The sequence below is a fragment of the Phacochoerus africanus genome, chromosome 4, assembly GCF_016906955.1.
Source record: "Phacochoerus africanus isolate WHEZ1 chromosome 4, ROS_Pafr_v1, whole genome shotgun sequence".
Taxonomy (NCBI): domain Eukaryota; kingdom Metazoa; phylum Chordata; class Mammalia; order Artiodactyla; family Suidae; genus Phacochoerus; species Phacochoerus africanus.
In genome coordinates, this window is record NC_062547.1 from 62,765,160 (window position 1) to 62,776,466 (window position 11,307).

Genomic DNA, 11,307 nt, shown 5'->3' on the forward strand with positions numbered 1-11,307 from the left:
CATTTGTGCTGGATATTAGATTCCAGTTCTAAGTGATATCATATGGTATTTGTCTTTGTCTTTCTGGCTCATTTCACTCAGGATGAGAGTCTCTAGCTCCATCCATGTTGCTGCAAATGGCATTCTGTCAATCTTTTTTATGGCTGAGTAGTATTCCATTGTGTATATATACCACTTCTTCCGAATCCAATCCTCTGTCGATGGACATTTGGGTTGTTTCCATGTCTTGGCTATTGTGAATAGTGCTGCAATGAACATGCGGGTGCACGTGTCTCATTTAAGTAGAGTTTTGTCCGGATATATGCCCAAGAGTGGGACTGCGGGGTCATATGGAAGTTCCATGTATAGATTTCTAAAGTATCTCCAAACTGTTCTCCATAGTGGCTGTACCAGTTTACATTCCCACCAAAAGTGCAGGAGGGTTCCCTTTTCTCCACAGCCCCTCCAGCACTTGGTATTTGTGGACTTATGAATGATGGCCATTCTGACTGGTGTGAGGTGGTATCTCATGGTAGTTTTGATTTGCATTTCTCTTATAATCAGCGATGTTGAGCATTTTCTCATGTGTTTGCTGGCCATCTGTATATCTCCTTTGGAGAAATGTCTATTCAGGTCTTTTGCCCATTTTTCCATTGGTTGATTGGTTTTTTTGCTGTTGGGTTGTATAAGTTGTTTATATATTCTAGAGACTAAGCCCTTGTCGGTTGCATCATTTGAAACTATTTTCTCCCATTCTGTAAGTTGTCTTTTTGTTTTCTTTTGGGTGTCCTTTGCTGTGCAAAAGCTTTTCAGTTTGATGAGGTCCCATGGGTTTATATTTGCTCTAATTTCTATTGCTTTGGGAGACTGACCTGAGAAAATATTCATGATGTTGATGTCAGAGAGTGTTTTGCCTATGTTTTCTTCTAGGAGTTGGATGGTGTCCTGTCGTATATTGAAGTCTTTCAGCCATTTGGAGTTTATTTTTGTGCATGGTGTGAGGGTGTGTTCTAGTTTCCTTGCTTTGCATGCAGCTGTCCAGGTTTCCCAGCAAGGCTTGCTGAAGAGACTTTCTTTTTCCCATTTGATGTTCTTGCCTCCCTTGTCAAAGATTAATTGAGCCTATGTGTCAGGGTTTATGTCTGGGTTCTCTCTTCTGTTCCATTGGTCTGTCTGTCTGTTTTGATACCCGTACCACACTGTTTTGATGACTGTGGCTTTGTAGTATTTCTTGAAGTCTGGGAGAGTTATGCCTCCTGCTTGGTTTTTGTTTCTCAGGATTGCTTGGGCGATTCTGGGTCTTTTGTGGTTCCATATAAATGTTTGGATTGTTTGTTCTAGTTCTGTGAAAAATGTCATGGGTCATTTGATAGGGATTGCATTGACTCTGTAGATTGCTTTGGGTAGTATGGCCATTTTTACAATATTGATTTTCCCAATCCAGGAGCATGGAATCTCTTTCCATTTCTTTACATCTTCTTTGATTTCTTTGATTAAAGTTTTATAATTCTCGGCATATAGGTCCTTTACCTCCTTGGTCAGGTGTATTCCGAGGTATTTGGTTTTGTGAGGTGCAATTTTAAAAGGTATCGTATTTTTGTATTCCTTTTCTAATATTTCATTGCTGGTATACAGAAGTGCAACTGACTTCTGGATGTTAATCTTCTATCCTGCTACTTTGCTGAAGTTATTAATCAGTTCAAGGAGTTTTGGGGTTGAGTCCTTAGGGTTTTCTATGTATAGTATCATGTCATCTGCATACAGTGACAGTTTGACCTCTTCTCTTCCTATATGGATGCCTTTTATTTCTTTGGTTTGTCTAATTGCTGTGGCTAGGACTTCCAAAACGATGTTGAAGAGCAGTGGTGAGAGTGGGCATCCCTGTCGTGTTCCAGATTTGAGTGAGATGGCTTTCAGTTTTTCCCCATTGAGTATTATATTTGCTGTGGGTTTCTCATAAATGGCTTTGATTCTATTCAGGAATGTTCCCTCTATATCTTCTTTGGCGAGGGTCTTGATCATGAATGGATGTTGGACTTTGTCAAATGCTTTTTCTGTGTCTATTGAGATGATCATATGATTTTTGACTTTTTTTTTGTTAATGTGGTGTATGATGCTGATTGATTTGCGTATGTTGAACCATCCTTGTGAACCTGGGATGAACCCAACTTGGTCATGGTGTCTAATTTTTTTGGTATGTTGTTGGATTCAGTTGGCTAAGATTTTGTTGAGAATTTTTGCATCTATATTCATCAATGATATTGGGCGATAGTTTACTTTTTTGGTGGTATCTCTGTCTGGTTTGGGAATGAGGGTGATGGTGGCATCATAGAATGTCTTTGGGAGTATTCCTTCTTCTTCAACCTTTTGAAAGAGTTTAAGGAGGATGGGCACCAATTCCTCTTCATATGTTTGGTAGAATTCACCTGTGAAGCCATCTGGTCCTGGACTTTTATTTGTAGGGAGTGATTTTATGACCTCTTCCATTTCATTTCTAGTGATCGGTCTGTTCAGTTGGTCTGTTTCTACTTGATTCAGTTTTGGCAGGCTGTAAGACTCTATAAAATTGTCCATTTCTTCCAGATTGTCAGATTTGTTGCCCTATAGTTGTTCATAGTATTCTCTTATGGTTTTTTGTATTTCTGCTGTATCCGTTGTGATTTCTCCTTTTTCGTTTATAATTTTGGTTATTTGGGTTCTTTCTCTCCTCTTTTTAGTGAGTCTGGCCAGGGGTTTGTCAATTTTGTTTACCTTTTCAAAGAACCAGCTCTTGGTTTTATTAATTTTCTCTATTGTTTTTTGAGTCTCTATTTTATGGATTTCTTCTTTGATCTTTATAATTTCCTTCCTTCTGCTGACTTTAGGACTTTTTTGTTTTTCTTTTTCTAATTCATTTAGGTGGAGGGTTAAGTTGTCAATTTGGGATCTTTCTTCTTTTTTGAGAAAGGCCTGTATCGCTATAAATTTCCCTCTGAGCACTGCTTTCGCAGCATCCCATAGATTTTGAGCGCTTGTGTCTTCATTATCGTTTGTTTCAAGGTAGTTTTTAATTTCCTTCTTGATTTCCTCATTGACCCATTGGTTTTTTAGTAGCATGTTGTTTAGTCTCCATGTAGTAGGTTTTTTCTCTTTCCCTTTCCCATTGTTGGTTTCTAATTTCATGGCATTGTGGTCAGAGAAGATACTTGAGATAATTTCTATGCTCCTAAATTTATTGAGATTAGCTTTGTGTCCCAATATGTGGTTGATTCTTGAGAATGTTCCATGAGCATTTGAGAAGAATGTGTATTCTGATTTTTTGTGGATGTAGTGTCCTGAAGATATCAATGAAGTCTACCTTTTCTGTTGTTTCCTTTAGGATCTCTGTTGCTTTATTGGTTTTCTGTCTAGATGATCTGTCCATTGATGTGAGGGGGGTATTAAGGTCTCCTACTATGATTGTATTCTCATCAATATCTCCCTTTATGTCTGTTAATATTTGTTGATTGTATCTGGGTGCTCCTGTATTTGGGGCATATATGTTGACGATGGTAACATCCTCTCCTTGGATGGATGCCTTAATCATTAAGTAGTGTCCTTCTTTGTCTTTCTTTATGTCTTTTGTTTTAAAGTCTATTTTGTCTGATATGAGCGTTGTGACTCCTGCTTTTCTGTCATGTCTATTGGCGTGAAATATTTTTCCCCACCCTTTCGCTTTCAATCTATATGTATCCTTTGTCCTAAGGTGAGTTTCTTGTAGGCAGCATATTGAAGGTTTTTGCCTTTTTATCCACTCAGCCAGCCTGTGTCTTTTGATTGGGGCATTCAGTCCATTGACATTTAAGGTGATAATTGATAGATGATTGTTTATTGCCATTTGAACCTCGTGTTCCAGTTGATTCTATGGTTCTCCATTCTTCCTTTTTTTTTTTTTTTTGGTTGGATGGTCTCCTGTTATAATCTGCTTGAGTGTATTTTTTTTTCATTTTTTGCGAATGCAATATTTGGTTTTGGTTTGTGGGTGCCCTGTTTTTTAAGTATGCTAACCCCTTCCCATAATTGTGTGTTTTAGCCTGATGGTCCTGTAAGTTCAAACACTTCATTACTATATTAAAATTAAGAAGAGAAACATACAAACAAACAAACAAAAAGGGGTTATTTACTTCCTAACATCCCTTGCCCACATTTTATGGTTTTGATGACTCTTTTTTATTTTTTTCTTTTTAATTTTATTTTGTTTGAGGCCCGTTCATGATTAAATCTGTATGCTGGCTTATTTGAGTGACTGCTCTCTGATTGCGGTTTCCTCAGTCCTAGTTCTTCCTCTTCTTTTTTTTCTTTTCTTTTTTCTTCCCTTTCCTTCCTTTCTTTTTGGTTTAGAGAAGCCCTTTCAATATTTCCTTTAACCTCGGTTTTGTGTTGCTGTATTCTTTAAGTTTTTGTTTGTTGGAAAAAATTTTTATTTCCCCTTCTATTTTAAATGATATTCTTGCTGGATAGAGTATTCTAGGTTGCATATTTTTTCCTTTGAGCACTTTAAATATCTCTTGCCATTCCCTCCTGGCCTGTAGTGTTTCAGTAGAGAAATCAGCTGATATTCTTATGGGGGTTCCCTTGTAGGTAACATTCTGTTTTTCTCTTGCTGCCTTTAGGATCCTCTCTTTATCACTAACTTTTGCCATTTTTATTATGATGTGTCTTGATGTGGGTCTGTTTGGGTTCAGTTTGTTTGGGGCCCTCTGTGCTTCTTGTATCTTGAACCCAGCATCCTTTAGATTTGGGAAGTTTCCAGTGATAATTTCTTCAAATATATTTTCCATCCCCTTATCTTTTTCTACTCTTTCTGGAATTCCTATTATGCGTAGATTGGCCCGCTTTATGTTATCCCATAGGTCTCTTATATTGCTTTCCAGTGTTTTGATTTGGTTTTCTGTCTGCTGACCGGATTGGGTGATTTCCATTATTCTATCTTCCATATCACTGATTTGTTCTTCTGCATTATTCGTTCTGGTTTTTACTGCCCTTAGTTCAGTTTGCATCTTTGCAAATGAATGTTCTAGTTTTTCTTGGCTCCTCCTTATATTTTCTAGTTCCTTTCTGAGGGTATCTGCATTACTGTTCATATCTTCTCTTAATTCCTTCAGTATTTTCACTATTTCTCTTTTGAACTCCAGGTCTGTCAGACTGCAGAGATCTGTTTCATTGTTGACTGTTTTAGGTGAGTTCTCCTGTTGGTTTGACTGGGGGTGGTTTCTCAGCTTCTTCATCTTGCTTGTTGTTTTCTTTCTCCTGAGGGAGTTGTACTCTCCGTGATTGGGCAGTGTTTGCCTTGTCACTGCCGTGGAATATTTCCTGAGGGCTGGTGTTGTTGGTCAATCTTTTTTGAGGCAGTGTGGCTTTTCTGGAGTGTTGATGGGGCTAACAGTGTTTCTTTGAAGCAAAGGAGGACTTCCTGAGGGCAGACAGGACTGGGAGGTCCACACCAGGATGGTAGCAGATTTCACTTGGTCATGCAGAGCTTGCTCTGGTGTTTTTAGGCTGTGGAGTTCTTGCAGGGGGTTGGCGGTGTTGGGCAGCTGTTCCTCAGGAGTGCAGCCCTCCCCTGGGGGCTGGAGCAGCTATCTGGGTCACTGAGAACCTAAGAGGCTCTTCCCTAGGGCAGCCCAAGTCAGAAGGATGGCCTGAGAATGTAGGTGGATCTTTTCACAGTCTGGCCAAGCTTGTTGCAGCTTTCTGGGCTGCAGGGGCTCTTCCAGGGGACTGGTGGTGCTGAGCAGCTATTCCGTGGGAGTGGAGCACCCCCTGCGGACTTGGGTAGCTAGCAGGGCCACTGGAAACCCAAGAGGCTCCTCCCCAGGGCAGCCGGACTCAGAAAGACCGTCTGAGATCTTTTCCCGGCTCGGCCAAGTTTGTTGCAGCTTTTCTGGGCTGCAGGGTGTCCTGCCTGGAGCTGGCACTCCTATGCAGCTGATCCACTAGGTCTTGGCACCCCCTGGGGGCTTGGGCAGGTAGCAGGGCCGTTGGAAACTGAAGAGGCTCCTCCCTGGGGCAGCCTGACTCAGAAAAACTGTCTGAGATCTTTTCCGGACTCGGCCAGGCTTGTTGCAGCTTTTCTGGGCTGCAGGGGGTCCTGCCTGGAGCTGGCAGTCCTATACAGCTGATCCTCTATAGCTTGGCACCCCCTGGGGGCTTGGGCGGGTAGCAGGGCTGTTGGAAACCAAGAGGCTCCTTCCCCGGGGCAGCCCGACTCAGAAAAACCATCCGAGAATTAGGCAGATCTATTCACGGCCTGGCTAGGCTTGTTCTAGCTTTTCTGGTCTGCAGGCCTTTTCTCGGGGGCTGGTGGTGTTTGGTGCTGCTCTGCGGAAGTGTAGCCCCTCCAAAGGGCAAGCAGGCCTGTGCAGGGACAGCCCCTGGGGTGGTAGGCTTCAGGCAATTGTTGAGGCCAGTCCTCCTGGATGGCAGGCAGCCCCAGGTCTGGCGAGAGCATAGGGGGTGGTGGGGGTGGGGGGAGGGGATGCACTGGGAAGCACACCTTTCAGCTGGCTAGCGGGCCTGTAAGCTTGCTGTGGCGTGGGGAGTATTCTATGGGGACCCACCCCTTCTCTCCCCTCCCCAGCATGGGCGCAGACCAGGCTCTTCTCCCAGGTTCCCTCTGATGCGGCTTTCCACCTCCCCGCCCCTAGAGTATTGCTCCCTTCCTCTGCCACAGCTTTGTTTTCTAGTCTCCCAGGCAGTCTCTGCCCCGTCAAACTTGACGGACCGGTTTCTAGACCTTCCAAGCAGTCTCCGCTCCGTCCCGCCTCCCCAGCCCGGGGACTAACCTCTGGAGCTGAGGTCTCGGCGCCCAGCTCCCATCCAGGCATCCCCCGTCCTTTTCCCGGGGACTAACCTCTGGAGCCGAGGTCTCGGTGCCCAGCCCCCACCCAGGCGTCTCAATTTTTGGTGACTGTGCCCATAGTTCAGATGGTCCGTTCGGTTCTTGATCGGCTTTTCCGTACTCCAACTTACTGCTACACTCTTCTCTGCGCCTGGAGATTCCTCCGGTTTGTTTGATCTTTCCCCCGTGTAGGTGACTTTTCAGGGTGCGGGATCCCTTTCTCCTCCACAGTTCCCTTTCGGGAGAGCCCGTCCCGCTTGGATTCACCTTCTCTCACTCTCCTCTTTTCTCCCGTTCTGCCCAGTAATGTCACGAACTTCTTGCCATTATTGGAGTTTAGGTTCCTCTGCCAGCGATTGGTTGCTGTTCTGTGCGAGTCATTTATTCTGTAGATGTGCTTTTTTTGTTGTGTTTGTGGGAGAGGGCGAGCGTGTCCCCCTACTCCTCCGCCATCTTGTCCTCTCTGGAAAACTTTTCTTATTAACAGCCATGCCCATCCTCGTTGTCCCCAGCCTCTGGCAACCATGAATCTGCTTATATCACTATGGATTTGTTTATATTAGATATTTCATATTAATTGAATCAGATATCCTTTTTGCCTGACTTTTTTCATTCAGCCTAATGTTTACAAGGTTCACTCATATTGCGTTATGGGCTGGTACTACATTAAAAATTTTTTTTTTGTGTGTAAAAAATACATAAGTAGTTCATGCCATGGTGCAGTGGATTAAGAATCTGACTGCAGTGGCTTGGGTTGTTGAGGAGGTGTGGGTTTGATCCCCTGGCCCAGCGCAGTAGGTTAAAGGATCTGACATCACTGCAGCTGCGGCTCAGGGGCAGCTGTGACCCAGATCTAATACCTGGCTTGGAAACTTTCATATACTGCAGGTGCAGCCATAAAAGAAAACAAAACCCAAATATATAACATAAAATTTACCATCTTACCATAATTTTAGTATGCAGTTTGTTATTGTTAAATCTATTCACCTTGCTGTATAACTGATTTCTAGATCTTTTTTCATCTTGCAAAACAAAATCTCTCCATTTCCTCCCCCCGACCCCATCCCTTGGCAAGTGCCACTCTACTTTCTATTTCTATGAATTTGACTGCTTTAGAGACTTCATATAGGTGGACTCATACAGGATTTCTTTTGGGGAGACTGGTGGTTCCACTTAGCATAATGTTCCTGAGGTTCATTTGTGTTGTGGAATGTTAGGATTTCCTTCCTTTTAGAGCTGAATGATATTTCATTGCATGCATAGACCTCATTTTGCTTATCCATTCTTCCAAAGATGGATATTTGGGTTGCTTCCACTTCACGGCTATTGTGAATAGTGCTGCTATGAACAGGGGTGTGCAAATACATTTTTGAGATATTCACTTTAATGTTTTTTGCCTACATAACCAGACATGGGATTACTGGACCATATGGTAGTTCTATTTTTCATTTTTTTGAGGAATAGCCATTCTGTTTTCCACAGCTGTTGTGCCATTTTGCAATCCCACCAATAGTGCAAAAACTTTCCAATTTTTTTTTCATTCTCATCATCTTATTTTCTTCTTCCTTTTTTTTTTCTTTTAACCCCACCTTGGCACATGGAGGTTTTCAGGCCAGGGATCATTCCAGGCCAGAGATCAAATCTGAGCCATGACAGTGAAAATGCTGAATCCCCAACTGCTGGCCATAAGGGAAATCTTTTTGACATGTTAAAAAGGCATAATTCAGTGGCATTTAATTCATTTACAAAATTGTGGAACTCTCACCTCTATTTAGTTCCAAGATATTTCACCACCCCAAAAGGAATCTTGAACCCATTAGCCATCACTCCCCATTCCAAACTATTCCCATTCCCCGGAAACCACTGACCAGTTTTTTATCTTAATGTGTTCACCTATTATAGGATTTTAAATAAATGGGATCACACAATATGTGGTCTTTTGTGGCAAGCTTCTTTCACTCAGTATAAGGTCTTCAAGTTTCATCCATGTTGTAGCATGTATCAGTACTTTATGTGGCTAAATGGTGGAATTTCACTATTATCCACTGTAGTGATATATTACATCTTTCTCATTCTTGCATCCATTAATCCACTTTGCATTAAAAAAATCTTTTATTTTTCATGAAGCTTGTTTGTAGAGAAGAGAGAGAGAGAGAGAAAGGGAGAGAAAATGACCGCTGATGGAACAAGTTCCTGGAATAAAGGCTGCCCTCACAAGGAGCTGGGACAGATGTAACTTTGTTGTCACTCAGAGAAGATAAGAGAACCCATGACTGAGATCTTGGCTTCTCTATGAAGTAAAAGTTTGGATATAAGATAGTGGGGTAGAGGTTGAAGAGAGGTGAGGAGTTTCAGGGGATAGAATTGGGAGGTGACTGAAGATAAAGGGCCTAAATAGAGTCAGCGAACAAGAATTTATGGTTATATACCACGTCCTTGTGAGGGACTCATGCAAGTTAGACCACCCAATAACATTAGTAACTTAGAGTTTTAAGCCGCATCATTTCATTTAAGCATCACAGTAGTCCTGTGGAATGAGGTGAGCTGGCAAAGAGTGATGCTGATAAATAAATAGAGCCCATGTCCTTTCTATGTTGTAGGGCAGAGTTGACTTCTAGCTGAAGGTAGCAATTAGGGAGTAGTTTGACCTTAAAATTCAGGAATATGTTGGTCTCATGAAGATGGGAGAAGCACAGAGTTACCAGCAAGCTCAAAGTCAGAAAAGCATGGTGAGTTTGGTCCTACATTAATCATAGCAATAATAGTAGTCATAAAAATTGTAATTATCAGTATTTTTTATTGCTTTCTTGCTATGTGCCAGTATGTGTGCTATTGTACTTAAGATGCGTGATCTTATATCAACCTCAACACATTATTATGAACACTATTTTGCAGATGGATTATCCACTGTAGTGATATATGGCTTGGAGAAGGGAAGGAGCTTCTCCAGGAAGTCCTTTCCTGTAGGGCTCTCTAGAGTCTCTAAGTTCCTTCCCATTGGGCCTTCTTCCCTCTCTCCCAACCAGGTACACAGCATGGTGGGGATAAACCACACCTCAGTGTCTGAATTCGTGCTGATTGGCTTCTCCCAAAGCATCTTCTGCCCACCTTCTTCCTACTCTTCCTGCTGATGTATCTGTTCATGCTGATGGGGAACCCATCATGGCCATTATCTGGAGCTAGCACAGTCTACACACACCCAGTACCTCTTCCTATGTGCCCTCTTCATCTCTGAGATCCTCCATACCTTTGCCTTCATCCTGCACATGCTAGCTGATCTGCTCTCCACCGATTGCTCCATCTCCTTCTCGGCCTGGGCCAACCAGATTTTCTTCTCCTTCATGTTGGGATTCACTCACTCCTTCCTGCTCACTGTCATGGGCTGTGACTGCTAGGTGGCCATCTGCCATTCCCTGCACTACAGCGGTCTCATGATCACTTGTGACTGCACCTGCCTGGTGGCCTGATCCCAGGCTGGAGGCTCAGTCATTGGGTTGCTGGTGACATCCGTCATTTTCCATCTTACCCTCTGTGAGTTAAATGAGATCCATCATTTCTTCTGCCACATGCCTTCACTGTTGAAGTTGGCCTGTGGAAATAATGTACCAGGTGTGGCCCTGGCAGTGGGTCTGGTGTGCAGCATGGTATTGTTGAGCAGCTTTCTCCTCATTATTCCTTCTTATGCCTTCATCTTGACTGCCATCTAGAGGATCCCCTCATCTGAGAGCCAGCACAAGGCCTGCCCCACCTGTGCATCTCACTTTACTGTGGTCATTGTGCACTATAGCTTTGTCCTTGTCATCTACGTCAAGGTCATAGGTCTCCACTCTCAGCATGGCAACATCCTGATAGCTATCACCTGCATGGTGCTCACTCCCTTCCTCAGCCCCATCATCTTCAGTCTCATGAACAAGGAGCTGAAGAAGCTATAAAGAAGACCTTCCTTATCAAACTCTATCCCTCTAGAATCTGAGTGGCCAGTGTGGAGGTGGTTTCAGAATATTCTAGAAGGATGACCATACCCTACTCTGTACAATGGAGTTAATAATGACTAGGCTGTAAGACTGGTGTAAAGATTTGTGTGTATGTGATAGCACTTACAATATAGTAAGTACTCAATAAATGTTAATGTTTCCTCTTCTTCCTCCTTTGGAATGAAGGGATATTAGTGTTAATCAGACAGCTGTATTGAGATATAATTCACCCATTTAAATTACACAATTCAATAGGTCTTTTGTACATTCATGGAGTTATAAAATTGTCACCATAATCATTTAAAAATATTTTTTTGTGACTCAGAAAACAACCCATACTCTTCCCTTTCTTATCTGTCAGTTCCTACTTTTTCCCGGTGCCCTCACCTCCCAGTCCTAGGAAATCACTTATCTGTTTTCTGTATTCTTTGCCTATTCTGAATATTTCATATAAATGTAATCATACATTATATGGCCTTTTTGAATGGATTCTTT

General features: G+C 42.5%; 1 pseudogene; it reads left to right on the forward strand.

Annotated features, from left to right (window-relative positions):
• The first annotated feature begins 9,870 nt into the window (after nucleotides 1–9,870).
• LOC125124228 (olfactory receptor 10H2-like) lies at nucleotides 9,871–10,811 on the forward strand (annotated as a pseudogene).
• Nucleotides 10,812–11,307: the final 496 nt, after the last annotated feature.